A 16,468-nucleotide genomic window follows, 5' to 3' on the forward strand; every position below is an offset into this window, starting at 1 on the left:
TCATACCCTCCAACACTTTACACATAAACATCGGTACAAATTAGTGTAGCCCTGTATGTATGTATGTATATGTATATTGGTGTATGTATTTATATATATATATACATATGAATATTGCTCCATGTAATGTGTTAGAAGTTATTATAATAATCGTTTTTTTGGTTATAATCATAGTACAATATGTATAGATAGGTATGTTATTATTATAAGTACAGAGTGGCTCGTGGTATCTCATATTGTGGTGCAGGAGAGCGTGACTCGGAGAGAAGCTTCTAGTGGGAGCACGAGAACGGCAGGGACGGTTAGGGGCTCGTGCGAAGAGAGAGGTGAGAGAGAGAGAGGAGAGAGGAGGTCTGAGGAGAAGAGAGACTCGTTCCCGACCGGATCGTAGCGGCAGCCACTGAGGATTATACAGCCGGCACCCATAGAGATCCCGATATTGAGGAGGCGGAGTGGAGTCCCGAAAAGACAAGAGAAGAGGAGTACTAATTGAAGGGGAAATCCCGGCAGAGAATGGAGATCGTATCTGACTGCTACCTGCGGTGCTGATAGCCGTACGGGGTGAGTGCCAGGTGGCATTTCCTATGGCGTATTTCTCACAGCCCCCCGCTTCACCTGGTAGCCTAACACTCGCCACCTGATGAAAGGAGATAACCTCTGACAGCGGCTTTTTGGTGCTGATAGCTGTAGGGGGTGAGTTACCGAAGGACGTTCAGTTGGTGTATGCAGCACATCCTATGATTCATCGGGTGAATTAACCCTCTCCACCAAAGTAACCAATAATCCATAGAGAAGGCTATTAGGGGGTAAGGAGAACTGTCATACCACAACATAATGGTCGGAAAGGATTCAGTGACAAAAATCTCAACTGCATAGTTACCCATAATTGAGTTCCCTGACACAGGATAGAGGGAAGAGGTGACGCACTTTGGGTCCCCCCTCCGGGAGATCCCTCATAGTTGTTAAGTCAGCCCTACCCACAGGGGGAGGGAATAATCCTATATTATCCTTATGTACTGGCAGGATAAAGAATATAGGGAGAATAATTAATCCAATTGAGGATAAAAGTGAGGATATAATTGAGAGGAGTAATTCAATGGCAATAGACTATATCACCCATTTTAGGAATACCCGTCTGTGATAATTATATATATATATACACCGTTAATCCCTTCTGGATAGAGACCCCATTTCTATATATCTAACCTAACCCCTCTACGGATAGTTCCCCTCACCGTTCTATTGACTCCAGATTTGGGGGAGCATTCCCTGAGCTATATAGATTTTCATTCCGAAAACCGAAACAGGATATTGCGGAAGAAAAACTTTTACACAGAGGAAACACTAGTTACCAATTCCGGATAAGGATAAAAGCTAACATACGTATTCTTCAGTTTCCCGCCTTATGTCAATAACACTCATCGGAATATATATATGTAGCTACTTCAAGGGCCCCAACAGTGCACCAACGTATCTACTAAATGACTATTTGACATACACTCTATGAGATACCACTCACAGTGTTAGGGAGAGTAAATTAATTGAAATGTTGAAACAACCCACTATCAATTGGGGTTGGTTATAACATATGTTTAAACGGCTCAGATATAAATTTCTTCTTATGTTTTGTATATGCATGCATTTCTTTTTGTAATGACTACCATCTCTTTAATGTACTAATGTAATTCTTTGTCATGATTTGTTAGTTATCTATTACTAATGTGTACCATCCGTTGGATAGTATTTAATATCTGAATATTGATATGGTCTGGAAGAGATAATAAAACCTGTACTTACCTTCAACTGAAATTCTAACAGACGAATTCTCTTCTAATCCTGGAAGAAACAAAAACAAAACACCAGGTCAGTGAAAAATGTATAAGTTGATTAAAGGTAATTGTCATTGCCTTTAGGGCTTACTCAAGCAAGCCCTTGAATATTACTGCTTGAGTGGAGGCACTTGTACTGTATATTATAGTAATCCCTTCTATTTCCTACAGACTGAGGGAGGGAGGGTTACATTAGGGAAAGGGGAGTGGCCATGGGTAAAGGGGTAGTGGTTACACCCCCTTTCCTATACTTTCAATGGAAGTTTGGAGAGTCAGAAATCGGTACAGACCATAAACAAAAGGTACTGTACCTACCTGCCAAAAAGGTACAGTTTTATAAAACCTTCTAAAGAGGACAAGTAGAGTAGTTGCCCATTAGATTTTACCTATCATTTAATAGACTGTACTTGATAAATGATAGCTAGAATGATTGGTTGCTATGGGCACCTCCTCCACTTGTACTTTTTTGAAGGTCTGATTCATTTCCCTCCTAATAATGCTGGAACTCACAGTATACATGTGAAGCAGTACAGCGGTGGCACAGCATCTCAATACGCACAGGGTGCGGCTGCGGGGTAGACAAGGTCACACACTGAGAAGAGCAGAAGCTGCACGTCAGTGCAGTTGTCTCTCCCTGGAAGAACTCTCTCAGACTGTGCACTAAGCACCTCCTCCTGCACTGAGCTGACACTAGGAGGGAAAACACTAGAGCAGGGAAGCTGCCTCTAGTGCTGGGAATGGAGACATGCCACAGAGAGATCCACTGTCTAACAGGAAGATCCAGGTCAGTATCTACAGAGCTGGTCATTTTCAGCTTGTCCATTAACTGAGAGGGAGGCTCCAGTTCTGGGTGAATGTCGCTGAGGGTTCTTCAAGCAAGAAAGGAGTGACTATAACTTGTGTTCTGAGTACAGCATAGATAAGTGATGCACCCACGGTTACATCTATCCGCTGTGATTTATCACTGAGAGCTGTGAACTGTGTTCTAGAGTGATTATTACTACTCAGGTATCGCTTTGGGGAATATTTATCATCTCAGTGTGCAGTACAGTAGGAGAGATATACATATTATTATTATTTCTTACCATAGCTCACACATATTCTGCAGCACTTTTACAGAGAATATTTGGCCATTTATATCAGTCCCTGCCCCGTGGAGCTTACAATATATATTCCCTGCCACATGTACATGCACGGACATTCACGAAGGTGAGTATCAGGGTTCAGCCTTAGGGTTAGGGCCGAATGGGAGGGTTAGACACTGGGGTGGGGGGGGGGGGGAGGGGGAAGGTAGGTTAGCCCTAGCATATTCAGTGTCAGCATATTCAGTGTCAGGATGCCATGGTCTGGCATGTGATCACCGGCATCTCGACCACCGGGATGTCGTATGTATTCCCTTAGGACTGCAGCAGACGTCTATGGGCCTATCTCAAGTTTTAATGCAATGACCAAGGTTCAGCAGACTGCGCAAGTGCTGCGAACACAATGCACATTGCTCCGAGGAGCCGCTATGATTCCGCTCGCAATGAGGATTTCATGGAAAAGTGATTGACAGGAAATTACTGTTTGGGGGAGGTAATGGGTGCCACTGCCATTTTTGGGGTGTCTATCTGATGTTGTCTGTACGCTTGAACGTGCAAAAACATGGTGTCTTCATCGCTCCTGCTGTGACCAGCCCTTGGACCCGATGCGAATAGGCTGTGAATATGTACGAATGAGTTTGGAATGGCTCCATTGGTCATCCCTCTGGGTGGCAGCTTTACTTGCTAACATTAACAGCTCCGCAGCCTAGAAAATTGCAAATTGCATATGCGTACAAACATGAATTAGGCCCTATACCTTTACAAATGTTATTGTTACATTTACCCAGAAAATGTCGTTATTGGCGCAAGAAACATAAAAATGGAAAAAAAGTCCTGAGATATGTGATCCTAACAGGCTAAGAATGCATACTGCCCCCAATATAGAGGCACCAGTCATGAGCTGACCTACCAGAGCATGACACCCAGCGCATGAAACCCCTGGCAACAAGCATTACCCCCTGGCAACAGGCATGGCACCAAGATCATGAATCCCCTGGCAACTAGAAGGTAATTTAAAAGTAATTAGAAGCCTTACTGTGGAGCATAATGTGAAATGGGCATTGCAGTGTGTGGCATAATGTATCACGGTCATTGTGGTGTGTGGCATAATGTATAACAGGCATTGCAGTGTGTGGCATAATGTGTCACAGGCATTCTGGTGTGTGGCATACTGTATCATGGGCATTGCTTTATGTAGTAAAATGTCTCAGGGGCATTATGGTGTGTGGCATAATGTATCACAGGTATTACGGTGTGTGGCATAATGTATCACGGCCACATTGCGGTGTATGGCATAATGTGTCGAAGTCATTACAGTGTGTGGCATAATGTGTCACAGGCATTAGGGTGTATAGCATAATGTGTCAGGGACATTACGGTGTGTGGCATATTGTGTAATGGACATTACAGTGTGTGGCATAATGTTTAAGGGCCATTGCGCTGTGTGGCATAATGTGTAAGGGGTATTACTATGGGATCAATATGATATCCCAGCTGTCGGGATCCTGGCGGCCAGGAGACCAACGTCGAGATCCCGACAGCCGGGGTACCAGCGGCAAACGCAGAGTCTCCCCTCCCCTTGCAGTAAAGCCATGCCCCTTTTAATAAGGCCACACCCCTTTCTTTGCTTTTCTTATGTCAATTGTGGGGGGGGGGGGCACAATTTTTTTTATAGCTTGAGGGGGATTTCTAGTTACGCTACTGGTACCTCTGCCCCTCTCTCCTATACAGTCTGTTTGTGTCAATTGCCCTCATTCAGTCCTGGTCGCAGGCAGGCGATTTTTGCACTGCTGCAACCAGGTAATTGCCGCCTATAGGGGGAGAGGATAATTTGTGTGCAGGGGTGCGAACGGATGTGCAGAGAACTGCACAAACGTTTCTCTGCACAGCCCAGGACTTACTCAGCCGCTGCGATGATCCGGACCGATGCTGACGTCAGAAACCCTCCTTCCGAACAGCTGGGCACGCCTGCATTCTCCCGCACACTCCTTAAAAACGGTCACTTGCCACCCACAAACGGCCTCTTCCTGTCAATCTTCTTGCGATCGTCTGTGCGATCGCTTTCTTCGTAAATCCGTCGCTGTCCGGCGATCCCCATCGCCGGTGGCTGATGCGCCAGCGCTTGGCGGTGCATACGCATGCGCAGTTCAGACCCGATCACACCACTGCAAAAAAAGCTAGCATGCGATCGGGTCTGAATGAGGCCCATTATCTTATCTCAGTTCACAGCCAAAATTGTTTGATACTCTCTTTCTGGGCACTCTCATTGCCTATCGGGTTTTGGTTAGGATCCTGCGGTGATACAACAGGAACCACATCACAGGACCGCCAACGGCAGATACCCTCTTTATATGCTCCCTAATCCTGTATGCCTTCCAGACCCACTTACCTATTCAATCATACCTATGGCCACACAATACAGAATATGCCCAACCTTGTCTGATGTTGAAAGCAATACAGTATTGGGACTGGTAAGTACTTGAGTAGGAGACCACCTGGAAAGGGATGCAGTTAAAATACCAGCAGTCGGGAACCCGGCGATCAGGAGACCGACGATGGATCCCAACAGCTGGTGAAATGCTGCTGGATGGAACCCCGATCACCGCAGGTTATTCCCACTTGGTTGGTGGGTCCACGAGTGGCGAGCGCAGTGAGCCCGCCAGGGGAATCGCTGCCGGGATTTCGACATCCTGTCTGCCAGTAAAACATAAATTCCCCTGGGAATACCAGGTGCTGTACGAATTCTAGGCTCAGAAAACAAGACGCAGCAGTCTATAGGTAATACACTGGGATAAACCCTCCATTTTTTTTACTCTGATCCTCAATCCTTTTACCTCAGTACTTTTTTTCGCCTTTTCAATCCTTTTATTATTGATTACCTCTGTGAAATAATAATGTAAAATGCACTGACTACCATAGCATTTGCAAAGCTTGCATAACCAATTATGTTGCATATTTGATATCATTATAGTTATGACTGCTATTCCCGTGAGACTTTGATCTCTATGATATTTACTGCTGCTGAACATTATTAATTTATACAATATGATAATTTGACTATCTAATAATATTTCTCCTGCTACTTGATTTTTACCTACATGTATTAATATATTCATCTATGTCCTGGTCTTTTGTGTGTTTTTGTAATGCTATAGATCAGGGGTGGCCAACCAGTCAGAGTCAAAGAGCCAAAAAAATCTTGTTAGGCACGTCAAAAAGCGGACATCGAGCCGAAAGCGCACATGCAAAAATGGGCTGTGGCCTTGTGCCTGCTAGGCCACGCCCCCTGGTAATAAATACATTTAAAAAGCCAGATCCAACATAAAATACATTTGAAAATCCACTTCCACATAAAATAATTGAGAAAGAAAGATCCACATAAAATATACTGAAGAAGCCAGATTCACATAATACACTTCAGCTCCCCCATGGGTTATTCCAGCCAGCACCCTCATGTGTCTCTACAGCCCCCCCCCCCCCACACACACACACACACACACATACCTTGTGCCATTGCAGCAGCCTCTTATGTGTCCTCTGTTTGCTAGGGGATACTGTCATTAGGTCAACAAGACTTTGGTCGACAGTCATTAGGTCGACATGGCCACTAGGTCGACATGTACTAAGTCGAAATGGAAAATAGTCAACATGAGTTTTTCACATTTTCTTTAGTTTTTTTTACTTTTTCATACTTTACGGTCCACGTGGACTACGATTGGGAATAGTAGCCTGTGCCGAGCGCAGCAAGGCACCTTGCCCAAAGCATGGCGAGCGAAGCGAGCCATGTGAGTGGACACGGTGCACTAATTGGGGTTCCCCGTCACTCTACGAAGAAAACTACACAAAAAAAGTTAAAAAAACTCATGTTGAACTTTTTCCATGTCAACCTAATGACCATGTCGACCTAATACATGTCGACCAACAATAGTGGTCGACCAAATTTTCCAGTGGGTGTCTCACCTCTAGTATCTGGCTCCCTCAGTTCTCAGTCCCCATAGTGCTGCTGCTGCCTGTCTGGCTGGAGTGCAGCAGTTTCCGGATTGGTTGTGGTCACGTGACTTTGTGTGTCGGGAGCCACATTTGAATAAAGAAAGAGCCGCATGCGGCTCAAGAGCCACAGGTTGGCCACCGCTGCTATAGATTGTCCTATTTTAACCTTATTAATATATTAAAACCAGGGCTTTAAGTGATCCTGAAGAGGTGGTGGAACCCATTTACCCAGTCACCTCCCTTCCTCCCCCCTCCCCCTAACATTAAGCAGAGCCAGGGCCAGTGCTACTGCTTTCGGCAGCCCCCTGCAGACAATAAATTAGTGCCCTGCTTCCAGGGCCGGTGCAAGGTATCTCTGCACCCTAGGCAAAGTTTCAGCCTAGCGCCCCCTAATCTGCAACACCCCCCACCTCCCGGAGGTATCATTCTACATAGACAGAGAAAAGGGATGACTCTCAGGGACTTTTAAAATGAAAAGATATATTGTAATATGTATAAATGTTAGGTGGCATATTAGGAATCGATAGGACGCTGAGGCCAGTTTCTCCAATGTGCTGTGCAAACACCCCCCACCCTCTGTGGTCCCGCAGAAACCCCATGGGCTACTTACCATATGTTGTTTTCCCTCATTATTGGCAGGGTTCTTCCTACAGTCAGCCGCAGCATTACAGCGACGCTGCTGGGTGCAGTCATGTAGTCAGGTGCTGCTTGCTGCTGGAGACCCGGGATCCAGGGCCCTGGTGGAGGTGAATCAGGGCTATGAGGAGCGACCGTGGGGGCGCCCCTCAGGAGCAATAGTTATATCTGCCTCCTATGTGCCTTCACATGACTTGATGATACACGTGTCAGCACGGAGGAAGAGCTGAGGCACTATGCAGTGCAGCCTGATAGTGGCAGCTTTACCTGATTAGACCTGCAGCCGCTGCCGGTGCAGTGTAAAAGGGTATGTCTCGTACAGAGACACCCTTCACTTTATTGCTTGATGAATTCAGTGGCGCCCCCAAGGGCCGGTGCCCCTAGGCAGCCGCCTAAAGCTGCCTAATGGAAGAGCCGGCCCTGCCTACTTCCCATACTTTATAAACGGACATTGATCTCACATAGAACCAACATGGTCACATGATATGACCCTCAATTCAAATTGCACAACACTGTAGCACAATCTTATTCATATTATACCGCATAGTAATGCACCTTATTCAGATTAGATCACTCAGTAGTGTCTTTTATGCACATTGCACCACACAGTGGTACCCTCTATACATGTTGCCACACAGTAGTGCCCTTTATACACAATTTTCACAGTTGTAGTGCCCTTTATACATAATGGCCACAGTAGTGCCACTTACACACATAATGCCCACAGAAGTGCTGCTGATACACAATTCCCACAAAAGGAGTGCCCCTTACACACAATGCCCACAATAGTAGTGCCCCTTACATTTAATGACCACAGTAGTACCGCTTATACACATAATGCCCACAGTGTGCCCCTTATACACTCTAGCAGCTCACTGCCTGTGTGCCTCCAGCAGCTTCCCCACCTCTCTTGTACCTCCAGCCCCCTCTCATCTTGTCTTCACGATGCATAGAGCCTGCTCCTCTTCATGGTTCCTCTTCACTTCAGCAGCGGTGACAGCATGACATCACATACGCCGTGACAGAAAAGGAAGCCACTGGGCCCTGAGGAGGGGATCAATGCTGTCCAACACACACAGCGTGTGTAAGTACCAGGAGGGGTGGGCTGTAAATGGAAGAGGGCCATGGAGCCACCAGGACCTGAGGAAGGAGGTGGCTGCAGCTCATCAGTAACACTAACGCTGCCTGCATCATCTATTGATGTAGGTGATGGGGCAGGTTTTTCTGTTGGAATTACTGTGCAGGGAAATGGAAGAGGTGAAACTAGTTCCCCCTTAAAATTACAGGTGGTGGAACTCAGTCCCCCCCAAAAAAACAAGAGTACTTCTCTTTTTTTTACTATACCTTCTAGAAGATAACAGCTAGAATCTCATTAGTTGCTATGGGCAACATCTCCACTTCTAAAAAAAAACAGAACCTTAGTAAATTTACCCCTTACAGTACAGGTTTTAGTGATATTCAGGCTTCAGCACAGATGGTTAAATCAAAATAACTGAGGAACTAATTGTCACCTGTGCTCAAGTATGGATAGCACTAAAACCTGGACTGTTAGGGCGCTTTGGGGATAGTGGGGTAGATGTATTAACCTGGAGAAGGCATAAGGAAGTGATAAACCAGTGATAAAGCAGTGATAGATGCAAGGTGATAACGCACCAGCCAATCAGCTCCTAACTGTTAATTTATATATGGGAGCTGATTGGCTGGAGTGTTTATTACCTTGCACATATCACTGGTTATCACTTCCTTATGTCTTCTCCAGGTTAATACATCTGCCCCTGACAGAGCCGGCCCTAACCAATATGATGCCCTAGGCAAGATTTTGAATGGTGACCCCTAGCACCGCCGCTAGTTCTGCAGGAGATGCCTGGCATGAGTCAGCTGGCAGCTCTGCTAACGTTGGGCACCTTTTGTTTATGAAAATGCATCTTATTTGCATTACTATGTGGATAGGACGCACAAGCAGCTTCTGCTGATTAAAATTATATGCAGCATGCCTATATTCTGTGTGCGACTGCGTAAGAAATGCTACATTACAGTGATTTCCAGGAATACACTGCAACGTAGCATTTCGTATGCAGATACAGCCGCAGTCACACACAGAATACAGGCATGCCACATGTCATTTTAATCAGCAGAAGCTGCTGGTGCCCCTAAGCATACCAAATGCCCTAGGCATTTGCCTAGTTTGCCTATGCCTAAGGCCGACTCTGGCCCCTGAGGTTGCTGCTGAGAACATTAATAATAATAAAAAAAATGGTAGGATGGATATTAAACTATAATTATAAGCCAGTACTAGCGCTGACTGTCATACTGGCCAGGAATATAATGTGGTTATAGGACACGGTACTGAAATTAGAGAACTTTAAAGTTTGTGCTGCACATGGTAAAAACCTCTGGCAAAGTTCCAAATCTTTCAAATAGTTTCCATGAGTCTACAGCGGGGCACAGAGAAAGTGGTAAAGTCAAGGGCTACTGTGATCCAATGGCGGTAGCAACTGCTGTGATAATCTGTTTAGGTGGATGATTACAGCACTGAAGATTATCCTTGTCCTTTATATATATATATATGGTGCCATAAGGAGTCTGCAGCACCTTGCAAAGTACATAAGCAAAATAAAAAGAACAAGAAAAAAAGTGACTTACAGTACAGAACACTGCAGGACATGGACGTGGTTTATAACATTGCTGCATCAGCAGTCATAATGCTCAAATAAGCAGCAGCGCGGCAGAACCCAGGGGTTAGGTGACACTGTAGGCATTGGGAAGATGATGGAATTAGTGAGGGAAGGAAAAGCACATGAGGGAAGAGGGCCCTGCTCGTGAGAGCTTACATTCTGTAGAGTAGTCCTTATGATTTGAGTAGATGATATACTGTTTATTTGGTGAAAATTATAGGTTTGAAAATCAGCCAGCAGATGAACAAGAGCTCCCTAACTTATCAATAGAATGTCAGTTTTCCTGAAACGTTTCGTTACACATAACTAACTTCATCAGGGGACGGTTTGTAACGTGTGTGATGCAGGTTATATACCTACAGCTTATATGTCACATTATTACACCGGCAAAAGTGTAGAGGCCCCCATTTCATTTTCTATACAAATTCAGCAAAATATGTTTATATCTTAGGATGTATAAATACCAGAAGGAAATACAGACTAGAACAATGTTAGCGGTCATGTGACTGCATCAAAGTCACATGACGCAAACAACAGATGCAAACAGACACATGACACAAACAGACATAAGTGTGATCATGCTTACCCAATTTGTTAAGTAATTAACATTTGTCAATGATTGTAAGCAGCTGTTTGACATGGTAGTCAGTGTGTCATTCCTATTGCTATAGTTAGCGTATCGATAAAATCAGTCCTGCCTGTAGAAAACCTGTATCAAGCATGATTATCTTCTCAACTTGTCCACTTCTCCACTCTTATAGCTGAGTACACACTTAACGATGTGTGTATCCAGCCTTCAGGACGGCCAAAGTAATGGTACAATGGCCGCCCCATATACACTGAGTGACTGCGTGATAAATTGTTCACGGCTGCTTTCCAACACATGCCACCGTTTGCCGGGTCACCCCATCAAGTAAGCAGCACTCCCGACGGGATGACCTGGCAAAAGTAGCGCGGAAGTACACTGCAGTGGATATACGGGATCCGGTCTGAAAATCGACAGTGTCTAGGTCGACAATGTTTAGGTCGACCACTATAGGTCGACAGTCACTAGGTCGACATGGATGGAAGGTCGACAGGGTTTCTAGGTCGACATGTGCTAGGTCGACAGGTCTAAAGGTCGACATGAGTTTTTAAAAAAAAAAATCTTTTTTTGAATTTTTTCATACTTAACGATCCACGTGGGCTACGATTGGAACGGTAAAATGTGCCGAGCGAAGCGGTAGCGGAGCGAAGGCACCATGCCCGAAGCATGGCGAGCCATGCGAGGGGACGTGGTGCACTAATTTGGGATCCCGGTCACTCTACGAAGAAAACTACACCTAAAAAAAATCCTCATGTCGACCTTTAGACCTGTCGACCTAGCACATGTCGACCTAGAAACCCTGTCGACCTTCCATCCATGTCGACCTAGTGACTGTCGACCTATAGTGGTTGACCTAAACATTGTCGACCTAGACACTGTCGATTTGATGAACCACACCCGGATATACACTAGCCGATGTGTCCGATATGTCGGTCCGGTCCGCCGGTTCAAACGACATATTGCCTAGTGTGTACCCAACTTTACACTACTTGATACATCTCCCCCTAGTTGGTCATGTTGTATAATTTAAAGAATATGTGTAAACCAACTAATTAAAGTAATCTCACGGTGCATAACCATTTAAGTAGCTGTGATGGTAAAGTTTCTGATGAGCCATGTTGCTAGAGGACAATTTGGAGTAAATTTGCTGTCTATCCAGTTGTATCTGTTGTTAATAATCCTATCTAGAATCAATGTAGAAAGGTCTTAAAATCTGCTTTACGGGTGTGGTATATAAGTTAGATAGTTAAAAGATAGACGTGATTAGACCGACACCATAAGTGAAAAGGTCGACAGGGGTCAAAAGTCTGACAGGGTCAAAAATCGACAGTCAAAAAGGTTAATACGGTCAAAAGGTCGACACAAAAAAAAAAAAATTTGTTTTTTTTAAAGTATTTTTAAACATTTTATTTACGAAATTTGTTGAAATTGGTCCACTTGCAGGATCGCTTCGCTCGTCATGTTTCAGGCTCGGCGGCTCGCTCGGCTCCACTTGCCACAAGGTTACTAAAGGTAATAGTTTGTGGCATGGTAGCAAATGAAGAAAAAGTAGTAAAGGCATTAAAAAAAAACTCCAAAAAAATGTTGAACCTGTTAACCTTTTAACCATCGACCATGAACTGTCGACCTTTTGACCCTGACGACCTTTTGACTGTCGACAATAGGGTGTCGACCTAATGACTGTATATCTTTTAAATGTCTATCTATCAACCGCCTTCCCTACTTTACACATCTTTTTATTAACCCTGGAATAAGGAGCCAGAGCACTGTGGTTAGCAGTTAACGTTCGGTGCCCCAGGCTTGGAAACACCAGTTTAAAGCGTAGCATAATCCTTGTTGTTTTCAATTTATACTTTCATTCTGTTTGTCTATTCAAAAGTCAGCGACAACATAGAATTAGGCACAGTTAAAAAATGTTCAGGGCATGTGTTTCATGGATGGTGCCACCCCCTAATATATATACAGTATGTTGTACCATTCCTCCCCACACTATGGCCCAAATGTATTAAGAATTAACAAGAGATAAAGCAGAGACTGATAAAGAGTGATACAGTACTAGCCAATCAGCTCCTAACTGTCATTGTTCAAACACAGTCTGTGATATGCCAGTTAGGAGCTGATTGGCTGGTCATTTATCACTCTTTGGGGGTCAGTCTGACCCGATCGCACGCTGCAGTTTTTCGCAGCGTAGCGATCAGGTCAGAACTGCGCATGCGCCGGCGCCGCAGTGCATCGGCGCATGGCCGCCCGTCACTGTGGTACGATCGCCTCTGCCTGATTGACAGGCAGAGGTGGTCGATGGGCGGGAGGGGGCAAAACGGCGGCGTTTGGCCGCCGTTTCGTGGGTGCGGTCCGACCAACGCAGGCGTGGCTGGACTGTGCGGGGAGTGGCCCGCAGTGGCTGCGTGACGTCACACGCAGCCACTGCAGGCCGGGAAGCGAAGAGTAGCTCCCGGCAAGCACGCTAAAGCTGCGCTGGCCGGGAGCTACTCTTGAAGTGCAAAGGCATCGCTGCTGTGCGATGCCTTTGTACTTCTGCGCGGGGGGAGGGAGGCGGCACTGACATGCGGGGCGGACTAGCCCTGTGCTGGGCATCCCCCCACATGTCTGAGTGCCTGATCGTAGCTGTGTTAAATTTAGCACAGCTACGATCAACTCGGAATGACCCCCTTTATCCGTCTCCACTTTATCTATTTATTTGGGCCTACTATGGGTCCTAATACATTTATTTTGCTTACACAAGTCATTAAAATGCTTTGTGAAAAGTCAAGAACACAAATCCCAAATAGCCACTTTTATGATTTTAAGCTGCAGTTGATAAAGATCAAAGCACCTTTTATCCATCAGACTTCATGCTCCACTCACTAGTTATGAAGTGTAAAATGTACAACCACCTGAGACCCATCAGATTGAATGCGTTCGGCATGCCGGCAGCCAGGATACCAGCGGTCATGTGACCAACGCCGGAATCCCAAACACCACTCAGAAGACCCGAGCCTGAACAGCGACAGCCGATATCCCGAAGGTAATTGTTGGGGTTCAGTCTAGGGTACAGGGGGAGGGTTGGTGTTAGGGGTTAGCAGGGGAATTAGGGTTAGGCTTTAGGAGGGGTGGTTATCCCTAGCCGCCACCCTTGGAGACTTAGGGGGTGATTCCGACCTGATCGCTACTAGTCTACTTTTAACACTGCTGCAATCACAGGGGAGGGGGGATTCGCTGTGCAGAGAGCTACACAAACAAAACTTTGTGCAGTTTCTGCACAGCTCAGGACTTACTCACCCGCTGCGATGATCTTGTCCGGAGCTGACATCAAGAACCCTCCCTGGAGACGGCTGGACATGCCTGCGTTTGACTGGACACGCCTTCAAAACGGTGAGTAGACACCCCCGGCCGGCCTCCTCCTGTCAATCTTCTAGCGTTCGCCAATGCGAACGCTTTCTTCGTCCATTTCGTCACTGCACGGCAAAGCGCCTGCGCATTGCCACCAGCGCGCATGCGCAGTTTTGACCCCTTTGCACGGCTGCGGAAAACTGCAGCGTGCCAAAGGGTCGGAATGACCCCCTTGGCCCTACCCAGATTTCTTGGGTGTTCTCAGTATTATGGTGCGTTACAAGGTGCCAGTGTGTTGATCTTGTCGGTGAATTTGACCCATGTGATTATAGTGAGGACCGGTCAGCATGTGGAAGGGATGGGGGACGGGAGTCAGTGCAGTGTCACCCAGCAGCATCAAATAATGATGCCATTCCTCCATATTGATCTGAGGGGTCTCTCCCACTTCTCTGACCTTGTTGTGATGGTTGAAATGTTGACAAGGTGATTCTGACTAGATGTGCATTGTATCACTGGGTGATTCCCTTTATAAGGCATCTCTGATCTGGAAACCCATTATCCGTGTATTTCAGAAAACATGAAAGGAATGAAAATAAATTATTGCTGAAGGAAAGTGGGCGATGATCCCAGCATGCACCAAGTGCCGGAGATACATACTACAGATACAGGGAAGCAACATTATAAATCAGAGACATACAATACACAAGATGCATGACTGTATGGAGACAAGGCAGGTGCACAGTACACTGTATAGCGACAGTATGTGGTAAGCATCTAAGCTGACTGCAAAGCAGCACTTGCAAATGTCCTTATTTTTCAATTTTGACTGTCTTCACAGTACAGTTACTTACATTTGTACTAAAGGGAAAATGCGGTAAAACCCCCGTTTTCGGGGGTTTTACCGCATTTTCATATGTACTATGGGGGTCATTCCGAGTTGATCGCTCGCTATCAGTTTTTAGCAGCCGTGCAAACGCTATGCCGCCTCCCACTGGGAGTGTATTTTAGTTTAGCAGAAGTGCGAACGAAAGGATCGCAGAGCGGCTACAAAATAATTTTGTGCAGTTTCAGAGTAGCTTCAGACCTACTCAGCGCTTGCGATCACTTCAGACTGTTCAGTTCCTGTATTGACGTCACAAACACACCCAGCGTTCGCCCAGCCACGCCTGCATTTTTCCAGCCACGCCTGCATTTTTCCTGGCACGCCTGCGTTTTTTGAACACTCCCTGAAAACGGTCAGTTGACTTGACACCCAGAAACGCCCTCTTCCTGTCAATCACTCTGCGGCCAGCAGTGCGACTGAAATGCATCGCTAGACCTTATGCGAAACAACATCGGCCGCGTGCGCATTGAGCTGCAAACGCATGCGCAGAAGTTACCGTTTCTTTGCATCATCGCTGCGCAGCGAACATTTTCAGCTAGCGATCAACTCGGAATGACCCCCTAAGACCCAACCTTAGTACATATGAAAATAACTACTTTATGTGACTTTATCATACAATTAATTATTGACATAACATAATCTTACCAACACTGTTACAGGGTCTTTCACCAAGTGTGACTTTGGCCAGGGGCTCATTCATTCCTTTACGGATAAAAGTAGGTTACATTTCCCACTATCCTGATGCATTTTACAGGGAATTAGAGCTCAGGAGAAAAAAGGAAAAACATTTAAAAACCGTTTAACAGCCAGCGCTAACAGTGCCAGAGTGAGCAGGGCCAGGTGATAATCCAGGTGCGTTACAAGGGTAAATGTTTAATGTGGAACTAGAGTTGGACAAATATTTGCACACGTTTCAGAAGGTGAACTGTCCTGTCTTACATTTCCTTGAATGTCAGAACATCTCTGTTTGCCGAGAAAAACATTTAGTAGACGCCATATTTCTGCATAGCTCAGACTGACAAGGGCCAACAGAGAAACTGATATCCCGCCAGCAACCAGCTTCCTTTTGAACCACGATGACAGTATACAGTATCTGTCACACTGGGTGTGGATCATAGTGTCAACAGTAACTAGGTTGACAGTCATTAGGTCGACCACTATTGGTCAACAGCGACTAGGTCGACATCTAAAATAGGTCAACACGGTCATTCGGTCGAAATGGAAAAGGGTGACTTGAATTTTTTATATTTTTTTGGGTGTTCTTTGTAAAGTGACCAGGAACCCCAATTAGTGCACCGTGTCCCCTCGTATGGCTCGCTGCGCTCGGCACAGGTTACTATTCCCAATCGTAGTCCACGTGGATTGTAAAGTATGAAAAAGTAAAAAAAAATGAAGAAAAAATATGTGAAAAACTCATGTCGATCTTTTCATGTGTCAACCTTTGCCATGTCAACCTG

At 45.6% G+C, this 16,468-nt stretch overlaps 2 long non-coding RNA genes across 3 annotated transcripts in view; one reads left to right on the forward strand and one right to left on the reverse strand.

The window, feature by feature from the left end:
• Nucleotides 1-14,343, reverse strand: part of LOC135056698 (uncharacterized) — a 286,934-nt gene extending 272,591 nt beyond the window's left edge. Inside the window, exons 1-2 of one of the 2 annotated variants that reach the window (XR_010244046.1) lie at nucleotides 14,078-14,332; nucleotides 1,798-1,836 (exon numbers count right to left, since the gene is read on the reverse strand). This is a non-coding gene — a long non-coding RNA (uncharacterized LOC135056698). Of the gene's footprint in view, nucleotides 1-1,797; nucleotides 1,837-14,077 lie in introns of both variants that reach the window. The other variant, XR_010244047.1, reaches the window with a different exon arrangement.
• The window catches only part of LOC135056699 (uncharacterized), an 83,802-nt gene continuing 81,598 nt past the window's right edge, over nucleotides 14,265-16,468 (forward strand). Inside the window, exon 1 of the long non-coding RNA XR_010244049.1 lies at nucleotides 14,265-14,894. This is a non-coding gene — a long non-coding RNA (uncharacterized LOC135056699). The remainder of the gene's footprint in view (nucleotides 14,895-16,468) is intronic.

This window comes from Pseudophryne corroboree, chromosome 3 (assembly GCF_028390025.1).
Source record: "Pseudophryne corroboree isolate aPseCor3 chromosome 3, aPseCor3.hap2, whole genome shotgun sequence".
Taxonomy (NCBI): Eukaryota; Metazoa; Chordata; class Amphibia; order Anura; family Myobatrachidae; genus Pseudophryne; species Pseudophryne corroboree.